Genomic DNA, 11611 nt, shown 5'->3' with positions numbered 1-11611 from the left:
ATGATTTGAGTTCCTGCCTTGATGTCCTTACAGCAGTGACTGTAGTCTGGAACGGTAAGCCAACTAAACCCTCTCTCCGTTGCTTCCCGCTGTCCCCCGCTGCTTTTTGTCAGGGCGTTTTGTCGCCTCAGAAATAAAACTTGAACCCTCGGTATTAAACTCTTTAGTCTTTGATTTTTCTCTATTACTATACAATAAATGTTATGTGTACATGATATGAGAGGGAAGACTGAGGCAAAGGGCAGAGGGGTCTGAGCTGTAGCCAGGAGTAGTGCTGAGTCACCTACAGATTTGGCCTTAGATTTTTTAGTCACCAGGTTAACAAAATCAAGCTGATAAAGAGCTGTATTTGTGCGGGAAGAGCAAACTCACTGCTTCCAGTGACCTTAGCCAGTGTTCCCAATAGAACCGATGAGAACATTCTCCTCAGGGGCTCTGTAGGAGATTCTGGTTTGTAAATTACGCACATGTCACTAAGGGCTAGGGATGTAGCTCAGAACAGAACACTTGCCTGGCCATGTGCAAGATTCTGAGTCTGGTTCCCCAGCATTCTCACCCACCAAAAAGAACATATTATTACTTGGGTGTGGTGTTTCACACCTGTTATAATCCCAGCAGTTGGGAGACTGAGCCAGGAGGGTCATGAGCTCTATGGGGACAGTCCAGGCTACATACAAAGACCTTGTCTCCAAAGCAAAAAAAAAAAAAAAAAATGGAAGGCAAACGAAGATAGCATGTCATACTCTGTAGCTGACGATAGAGGTCTAGAGACTGTTTTAGAGTATCCGTACAGACAGACATGACAACCACCACAACAATTGTAGAAAAGACTACAGTATCATGCAGACTTGGCTTTTGACTCTCCGGTGATCTGAACAATATTAGCCTGGTCTCCAGAATGAGTTTCAGCACAACCAGGGCTACACAGAGAAATCCTCTCTCAAAAAACAAAAACAAAACAAACAAAAAGAAACAAACTAAAAAAACCTAGTCTTGAACTCTGCCTTTTCCTGCTTCACCCTCCCAACGGTTGAGGTTATAGGTCTATACCTAGCTTCAATTTTTCCAAGCTGCCTAGCATTTTTTCAAGTATTGCATAGGTCAGGTTAATTATTTCTGTGATCCAAGGAGCTCCAGTTTGTGAACGGTTATCTGGAAGAATATGGATTGATTGTATATCCATCAGGTAACCGGCTACAAGTATGCTTCTCTCAGCAATATACTTGTTTTTATTGTTTCCTGAGTTTGGAGTAAGATTGCTTAAATATCAAATCATTTTGAGGCCGGAGAGATGGCTTAGTTGACAAAATATTTGCCTTGCGGCCATGAAGACCTCTAAATTTGGTTTCCGGCATTTACCTAAACAGCCCGGTGTGGTGGTAACAGCTTGTGACAGGGACATGGAGACCAGTGGGTGCTGGGAAGCTGCTGGCCTTGTCGGAAAGGACCAGGATCTAGAGAGAGAACCTGTCTCAAAACCAAGCATCTCCTGCGGAACAACACTGAAGATGATTCTTTGGTTCCAACATGCATATGCCCACGTGGGTACCTTCACACACCTGTCAACCTATACCTAAAACACATCACACATACACACCAGCAAAACAAACGAATTTGGCTAAGTAACATGGGGGCCCTGAGTAAAGTTCAAGGGGGAGAGATGGTGATGAATTCATTCTCCATCACTCGGTCATCCCTTCTTAATTTATGAAGTAATCGGATGATCAGCAGAGACTTTGTTTTCGAGTTTGCTTTCTCCCACAGCACACGCGTGACTGGGAATGCACTGGCTTTCCTCATTCACAGGGCACTGTCAAGGTTGTTTTTTTTTTTATTTTTCAATTACACATCTCACCATTGATATTAATGCTTGATTTTCTTCTCCTTAGCAATCAATTGGAAGTTTATAGACGATGGACTTCATAAAAGGAATCGAGCAAGAATTCTATTAGAACCAGAGAGTGTGGTTGAGAATTCTACACAGGGTGTGAGAGAATCCTGACTTCCGTGGTGGCTGCTGGCTGAGCCCCTCCGAGGTGCAGGTGTCAGAAAGGCTAAGTCGAGGAGATGATCCAGACGCATTTTCTTTAGCATTTTCTCATAGACAAGTGTATTCAGCTGCTGACTGAGAAGGATTCTGTCTCACGACGATCTTTAAGAGACTTCAGACGGTCTCTTAAAATCAAACACAGTCAGACTTAAACTTTAGAGACCGCAGCAAAAATATGTCATATTTATTTACATTGTCCTACAAATCCAAGAGACAATCTTTTAAAATTAAATTTCGGTGTAGAACTAAATGATTTATAGTTTAATTATAGGACTTACTCTGGAGTGTTTGGCGTATAGGACATTATATCAATGTTGTATGGATTTCTGTGTGGGGCCATTTTGCTCATCTGGGGGTGACAGCCGCCACTGCGTAGTACTAACAGCCAAATAAGCCAGTGTCTCGGCGTGCACCTCCTGTGAGCGTGGATTGCTCAGTGTTTTCTTCCACTTTGAGGTTTAGCATTAGGAACCGAGACATATTAGCTTTAAATATAATGCGGATAATTAAACAAATTATACTGATTGGCAATGTATTATTATTTATTTCATTTCTTCTAAAAATTTTGTAGTTTATAATAAAGAACAGTTTATGATAAAGCCTTGCCATTAATAAGTAGAATAGTGGGGGCAGAAGGCATCGGGACCGTGAGCAATCAGAATGGAAACCTCAGCACTGTGAGGTGCTGAAACTGGGCAAAAAAGGCAAAAAGGGAACTAGAAGTTACGTAGTTCCTATCTTTAAAAATGTCGAGGATTTTATGGGCCTGGGTATCCCCGAGTGTCAGTTTGTCCCCTGTGGGTGCACGCAGGGGCCCGGAGGGCTCAGAGGAAAATGCCAGCTCCCCGAATCTGGGATAAAGGTGGCAATGAACTGCCATGCGCGTGTGGGGACGGGAACCCACGCGTTCTGCAGGAGCAGTGAACGCTTTTAATTCCGAGTCGTGTCCCCCCAGCTCCTCAGGGTTCTTACGAACTACAAAAATGAAGCCTACTGCTTTACCAAAGTAACTATTACTTGTCTTGCGCTGAAGTACAGTTGGGAGACTTGTGCCCTATAGATCTGTTGTAAAGGTACCAAACAAACCAGGCGCGATCCAATTGCGATGCCGTGGAAGATGTCTAAATGCTTCTCACATGGTCATTTCAACATAGGCTTTCGACGTGATTCTAAGAATGTAATGGCAAGCGGATTTCTCTGAAGGCAGAAGGACTAGAGAACAATTTTGCAATCCGAGGAGACAGATGACATGAACAAGGACTCGGCGCTTGTTTTCCAAGCATCCACTGTTTTTCAAGCAGTGGCAGAAATACGAACACATTTTAAAGAGCACAGAACTGAGACCTCATTTTCACTCACGTAGCTGATATTTATTGGCTTAAATACATGCACACCAGTTTCATATGTGCCCTATGACTATTCATAACAGAATAGATAGCCCATAAGTAATAATAGATAATGTACCCGTCTACTTGACCTGGCCAAATTCTAACGCAAAAACCAACAACAAAATTTCCAGCTTCTTTTTCCTTTTCATGGGAATTTGTGTGTGACATTAATGTGGAAGGTGTGAGGGGCCTCCCCTAATGCAGGACAAAGGACAAGGTCTGCTTTATTGTGGCTCTCTAGAGAAGAGAACATAAAGCATTATGGTGGACAGTTCCACAGAATTTAAATGTCCTGGAACCCCAACCATGGCCTCTCACTCACAAGCAAACAGGTAGACACCTTGGCTGACAAAGAAAAATGGTCACGATAACAAGAACATGAAGAGGTGGCTCCAGAGGGAGTTGGGCAGCTTCCCCGTAGTCCAAGACCCAAGATCTGACTTTGTAGTCCATAGGCAATGTGGTCGGTGTGGTGGACACAGAAGTGTGTGATAGACACAGAGGAGTGTGGAGGGCACGGAGGAATGTGGGGGACACAGAGGAGTGTGGAGGGCACGGAGGAATGTGGGGGACACAGAGGAGTGTGGGGGACACGGAGGCATGTGACGGACACAGAAGCATGTAGCAGACACAGAAAAGTGTGTCAGACACAAGCATGTGGCAGACATGGAAGAGTGTGGCAGACACAGAAGAAGAGTGTATCAGACACAGAAGAGTGTGGGGACACGGAAAGATGTAGGGGACACGGAAGAGTGTGGAGACACAGAAGAGTGTGGGGACACGGAAGGAAGTAGGGGACACGGAAGAGTGTGGGGACACGGAAGGAAGTAGGGGACACGGAAGAATGTGGGGACACGGAAGGAAGTAGGGGACACGGAAGAGTGTGGGGACACGGAAGAGTGTGGGTACACAGAAGGATGTAGGGGACACGGAAGGAAGTAGGGGACACGGAAGAGTGTGGGGACACGGAAGGAAGTAGGGGACACGGAAGAGTGTGGGGACACGGAAGAGTGTGGGGACACGGAAGGAAGTAGGGGACACGGAAGAGCGTGGCAGACGCGGAGGAGCGAGGCAGACACGAAGGAACGTGGTGGACACAGAGGAGTGTGGTGGATATGGAAGCACACTCTTAAAGTTCAAAGAGAAGCTGGGTGGTGGTGGTGCAGGCCTTTAATCCCAGCACGCAGGAGGCAGAGGCAGGTGGATCTCTATGAGTTTGAGACCAGCCTGGTCTACAAAGGGAGTTCTAGGACATCCAGGGCTACACAGAGAAACTTTGTCTTGAAAAACCAAAAATCAAATCAAAACAAAACAAAACAAAACAAAAAACTTCAAAGAGGCATCATAGACCATGGCAGAGAACAAAAACACTTCATCTAACACCCCAGTTTTTCATAGAAGAAACCAAGGCACCTTAGTACTAATTTGCTTTCCAATGATAATGACTGGTGTTACTGTTGGGTTAAATTAAATTAATTTCTTTGTTCAGTATGTTACAGACTTTTATATTTTTAAAAAGGAGCCAAGGGATGCTATGGTTATTATTAGTGGTTTGTGGTAAGAAGGATGTTGCCAGCAAGGGAATCATCAATGTGTTCTTCTAAGCTCCCCATGTTTCCTCCGATACCACCATCTCGTGTGTGTGTGTGTGTGTGTGTGTGTGTGTGTGTGTGTGTGTGTGTGAAAGGAAGCCAGAGGTTGATATTAGATGTTCTATTTAATCACTGCCCATCTTAGTTTTTGAAGCAGGCTCTTTCACTGGACCCAAACCTGGAGCTTACTGTTTGGTTAGCCTGTCTAGCTACTGAGATCCATGATCTGACTCTATCTCCCCAGTGCTGGGGTGATAGCGGGATGCTACTGTGCCTGGATTTCTGTGTGGGTTCTTGTGACTCAAATTCAGGCCCACACGCTTTTGAAGCAAGCACTTTACCAACTGAACCACCTCCCCACCTCCTGTCCCAATTCCCCCTTTTTGCACGATACAAATGATAGATTGTATTTATACAGTAAATAAGTGTCAACCGTCAGCACAAATCCAAAAACCAACCACCAGCCCTGGGGCTGAGAAACAACTTGGTGACTTCCCTGGGGTGTTCATCAGGAAGGGCATGGTGGCATGTGTGACCCGTGGCTTTATGATCAGTATAGCGGGTAACAGGGACATGCGCTGGATGGGCGGTGGGAGAAGGGAACCCAGTGGCTATTGGGGTGAGGCCTCAGAAGGACTCCTATCTTCTGCAGCGGAGTCACAGGCCCCTAATTTCCTTTTATATGATAATTAAATTGCTGAGAAAAATTAGAGGTGTGTATTAGGAGACAAAGCTACCCCCAAACTAGCCTACTCTTTGCTCATTCAGTTGGAGAGAATTGCTTTCTAAGTGGCGGAGGCGGCTGAATTCCAAGACGAGATCGGTGGACCTGAAATCCCAAACTGCTCGGTTCTCTGTGTTTGTTTACGAAGTCTCTTGCAGAGTAAAAAGTCTCCTGAAATGTGAAGCTGTCTGCTTTCGTTGTGGACAGAAACAACACTTCACTCAGTATTTGATTTTCACAAGGACAGTCTCCTTGCCTCTCGTGCAGTCAAACTTGCTTCCTTCGCAGCCTCCAACCCTGTCCAGCCAGCGGCACCTCACCCGCAGGGTCGCTTTGTGTTTCCTTATGAGAGGTTTCCTTGCCCAGGATGAAGTTCTACAGATTCCTTCTTTAAGGTGTGTGTGTATTTGGGGAGGGACCAGGGTTTGCTCATCTTTAAGCCAGGAAGTTCCATTTGTGTTTACCCTGTGTGATTTCTACGGACCCTCTGGTTCTTCTACTATGGAATGGACAGAAACTGGCTCAGATGGCAACTTCCCCAGCTCTCCACCAGATCATATTCAGTGGAGTGGTCATGACCTCAGGACGTGCCAGAGTGCGTTGCAGTAATGTATAAAGCCCTCAGTGAATAAAGTGACCGCCTGTGGTGATATTTTGTCTGTGTGGTAACAGATAAAGCTTGCCTGAAACTCAGAGGGCAGAGCTAGACACTAGTTTAACCATAAAGTTCTGGAGGTCTGTATAGACAGACAGGAAGTGATATGGCTGAGCAGAGAGAGGACTATAAGAAGGGAGGAGACAGGGTTCAGACCGTTTATGGCTGAGTTAGCAAGGTAAGAGCTGGCTGTGGCTTGCTCCTTTCTCTCTCTGATCTTTCAGCATTTGCCCTGATAGCTTGCTCTGGGTTATTATTAGTAAGACCAATTAGAACTCCTGTAACAACTGCCAGAGTTCAGATACCTCCTGAGTGCCAGGCAGATGCAGCAGCTGCCTGTCATCCCAGCACTGGGGAGTCAGGGACAGGGAATCCATAGGACAAGCTAACTAACTAGATTAGCTGGACTCTGACAAGCTCTGTGTTCAGTAAGAGACCATTTGTTAACAAATAGAGGAGAGAGACTGAGGAAGACACCAGCATCAACTTCTCTACACGCAAACTCACATATATGCACACATATACACATACATACACATACGTACACGCACACATACACACACGCACGCACGCACACATGCACGCACACACACATGCACAATGTAAAAGGATTTACTGTGTACTGTAAGGGACCATAGTCTCATTTTAATGTCTGCTTAAACTGGCTGGCTATAAAATCTCAGTACCTTCAAATTATTCTATTCCCCCACCAGAATGATTATTCATTAGATGTAAGAAATGAAACAAGAGATTATGTAATTAAATGTTTTCCAGTTTGTTGTGTTGGGCTTTCCTGGGTAGACATGAATAAATGTCTATATTTGGAGCACCAGTGACAGACCAAAGGAGTGATGCCTCCCAAGTCCAGTTTGGTGACCCAACGGGTTTATTGTTATTACTGGAGCATGGATAAGAGTTTTGGTTACTTATAAGAGCTTGGGTGACCTTCGAATAGCTTGCATCACCAAAATATCCCACATAGCATGCTTGCTGGCTTCCTCATAGTTGCAAAAATAGAAGCCACCTTCAGCTAACATTTGATCTCTATACATGCTGGCCCTTCCTGAGACCAAGAGCCTCAGGGTAGAATTACATACATCTGGGAGAGTAGGTCAGGCACGGGCGCCTAGACTCTCAGATGAAGGTCTAAGGATCTTCTCCATCCCTCCTGTGGGGGAACAGCCACAGGACTGATCTGGGGGGGCTTTCATATGGGTCATCCATTGCTCTGACGCAGGTGACCGTGGCCATGCTGTGCGCAGAGGGCTGCATTCCACAGCACATCTGACCCGAATGCTCGAAACAACTCTCTTTGTTCTCCTCCAGTAAGCATCGCGGAATAAAATGCTCAGTAGTGAAAGGCATCAATGTTGCTTCCTTTCAGTTGATAGGAAATTTAAAAGTAGTAACAAAATGCTTAGAAGGCTGCGTTCATGTTGACCTGTTGCTGCGTCCTATATTATCTTAATGGCAAAATAATCTTTGATTTCATGTGGACGTCTGTGGCTTATATGGACTGTTTTGTTAGTTCTGAAAGACAGAACATACTCAGAAGCTCAGATTCTTAAGTTGGTCCTTGTAGATAAGGTTATACATTCTTCAAAAGTTTTGGTTGCCTTTCCCTGGGATTTCCAATTAGTCTGTAAAATATGTACAAACAGGTATCTTCCAGGATTTCTTTAAAATGAATACACTTTTAATATAGAAAGGCAACATAGAAACATTGATATAACTAAGACCCAATCAGTGGGAGCACAAAGGATGATGTGTCTCATGGTTAATTTTACATTGCTGATATGTAACAAAATTATACACATTCATAAATACACTGCTTTTTAATGCATATTTAGAATGGGACTTTCCAGAAACGTCTATTCTTTCTATTCATCTTCTATATACTGAGTATTGTATAAAGTACATTGTAGTACAGGAATCTCACAAAACGTTTTCAGTTCTTATCCACTCATTTCAATCTTGTTGGAACTTTTCATTTTCATGAGGTTTTTCTAGTTGGAGCTCTCTGCAGTTTGGAGTTACTTTCAATTCTTGTCACCCAAAAGCGTTGATAAAAGTGGTAGCTAGTGGGCCAGGTGGTGGTGGCTCACACCTTTAATCCCAGCACTTGGGAGGTAGAGGCAGGTGGATCTCTGTGAGTTCGAGGTCAGCCTGGTCTACAGAGTGAGGACCAGGACAGGCTAAGGTTCAAGACTAGTCCTTTAAGACTGTGATGAATCTACAAGATTCAGTTGGCATAGAGGGAAATGTGGCTACATTCTAAAGGTCGAGAATACATAGCAGAGGAAGGAGACTAGGATTAGGATGAGAGAGCCGGAGGGTGAGAGTGAGAGAGAGCCAGATATTCAAGACGAATATATAAATATAAATATAAGTATAAATATAAGTAAGTATAGAGATAGATGCAGATATCTATCTAACCACAGAAACACAGATGCATAGGTTATGTGTGTGTGTGTGTGTATGTGTGTGTCTCAACACTGTTAATGTGTACCCATTCCAGTGCCTATTTTAAAATAAACCTTCAGCCAGTCCTGGTAGCACATGTCTATAATCCCAGCCTACTGAAGGCGGAGGTAGAAGGATTCCAAGTTCCAAGTCAGCTGACTACATAGAACTCCAGATCAGCCTGAGTTACATAGAAAAATACTGTCCAAAAGTAATCAATTCACTGCTACAACTTTATAGTAATTAAAAACATACAGGTTTGAATTTAATTGTACACACCGTTAGAACAAGCAGAAGTTTGAAAAGCAGGAAAATCTGGGTTCAGTTATAACCTATGAAACCTGGACCCACTGAATTATTTTGCCTTAGTCTCCTTTTGTGCAAAATGGGACTAATGTTAAAATATTTCGGGCATGTCCAAGTTTTGGAAGTATGTAAAATGTGTTGCAGAGAGTATACACAAGACAAACCAAAGATATTTTTATAAGACCATGTAGTTCAGTTCGTCATAAGCGAGTGATGTTTCTCTTCTGGGTCCTTGGTATTTACTATCAGGGAGTATGGATTTCCTCGCTTGATATGTTCTGTGTTTTGTCATTAAACACAAACATTTAATATTCACACCACTGACAAAAGTAACTATGAAATTTTATCTATTTTTTTTGTCACCAGCAATTTATCTTGTTTTCCTAATGGGCATCACCACAGTTCAGTGATCAGGTTCATCTCACGGATGAGGAAGCTCTCGGCATGTTCTCCCAGCACAGCCTGTTCCCTCATCACTTAGTAAGTATTCTTGCCCAGAACATAAACATCGCTCTCATAACAAGAAAGCACAGAGAAATCCAGATCGGAGGGTAGTGTATAAAAACAAATGGACTCCATTCTAAAATAATGTTAATGTTGAAACAGTCTGAGCAATTTTCAAAACTGAAACAGATTCACAGATTTCTTAACTAAATGCAGTGAATGATTCTGGGTTTTTATTTAAAAATGCCCACTTATTTAGTGTGTACATGAATATGTGTACACATACACTCATTCAATGTTGTAAAAGGAGCAGCGGGCTGCTTCCTGCCACCCAGCTCCAGCCACCTGGCTAGCTTATACCCCAAAATAACAACACACAAATTGTATTAATTTAAACACTGCCTGACCTATTAGTTCTAACTAATTAGCTCTCACATATTAGTTTAACCCATCGCCATTAATGTGTATTGCCACTTGACTGTGGCTTACCGGCATGAATTTAACCAGCGTCCGTCTTGGAGAGGAGAGCCATGGCGTCTGCCTGACTCTGCTTTCTTTCTCTGAGAATTCTGTTTGGTCTACTCCACCTATCTAAATTCTGCTCTATCAAAAAGCCAAGGCAGTTTCTTTATTTGACCAATGAATGTAACACATAGAAAGAAGACCCTCCTACACCAATTCAAGAGTGCACATAAACACACGTGGCTCTCAGAGGACATTTTTGGTCGTTGGTTCTCTCTTTCCACTGTGTGGGTCTGAAGATGGAACTCAGTCATCAGACTGGGAGCAAGCACCTTCTGAATCTGCTCCTTTGTTAGTGACCACCTTGAGTTGACTGTGTAGCTGAGATGACCCAGAGCTCCTGGCTCTATTGCTTCTGTTCTCCAACGGCAGGAGTCCCGGGTGTGCAACGTGACATCCATTCAATGAGTGGTTCTGAGTTGGAGCAGGGATAAGTTTTCTATAAGGAAGAGTTTGGGGGCACTGGAGAGATAGCTCAGGTGATGTGGGATTTCCTTCTGTATGCTATGATTACTATTAATGAATAAAGAAACTGCTTTGGACCTATAGCAGGGCAGAACTTAGCTAGGCAGGGAAAACTAAACTGAATGCTGGGAGAAAGAATGGCAGAGTCAGGGATATGCCATGGGGACAGATGCCAGTCACAACTTTAGCTGGTAAGCCACAGTCATGTGGTGATACGCAGATTAATAGAAATGGGTTAAATTAATATGTAAGAGTTAACAAATAAGAAGCTAGAGCTAATGGGCCAAGCAATTATTTAATTAATACAGTTTCTGTGTGATTATTTTGGGTCCAAGCTAGCCCGGTGGCCAGGAACCAACAAGCGGCCCTCCTCCTACACTTGGTTGGTGAGTGCTTGCCTTGCAAGCAGGAGGACTTGAGTTTGCAACTCTACAACACATATCAAAGCTTTACCTGACTGGGCACATGTGTAACCCCAGGGCTGTGAGTAGGTGGATATAGAAGTGAGCCCTGAAACTCCTCGACCAGCAAGCTTAGCCCATTGGTGAGTCTGAGTCCAGGTTCTGTGACAGGCCCTGTCTCAAGAGAAAAGAAAGATGAGAAGCAGAAAATGGCCTTTGTCAAGGAGACCCTATATAAGCTGCCCTGGAACACAATAAAGTGGGTGTTCTTGATTCACCGTCTGTCTGTGTGTCTGTGTGTTTCAATCTCCAGTCTCTTACCCGAATCACGAACCATACCGTAGCATGAAGAGTGCAGGGCAGGGCGTTGCATTTCATTACTGTCGTGCCCGCCTCGCCAGCAAGGATGATGCCACACCGGACTCTTCTAACTGCGGTTTATTCAGGACCTTTGAATAATCTTCTCACCCTCTCGCCCCGAGCAAAGCCAGGCCATAGCTTAAATAACCTCTGGGTAGCCAACCCCAGCAGCCACGTGGGAAATGCAGATAGGTCCAGGAACATGGAAGCAAGCCAGATCCTTAGCGTTAGCCATATAAAG

Source organism: Myodes glareolus, chromosome 27 (genome assembly GCF_982192425.1).
Source record: "Myodes glareolus chromosome 27, mMyoGla1.1, whole genome shotgun sequence".
Taxonomy (NCBI): domain Eukaryota; kingdom Metazoa; phylum Chordata; class Mammalia; order Rodentia; family Cricetidae; genus Myodes; species Myodes glareolus.
The sequence above is the reverse complement of the archived record's forward strand: the minus strand, read 5'-3'. Positions refer to the sequence as shown.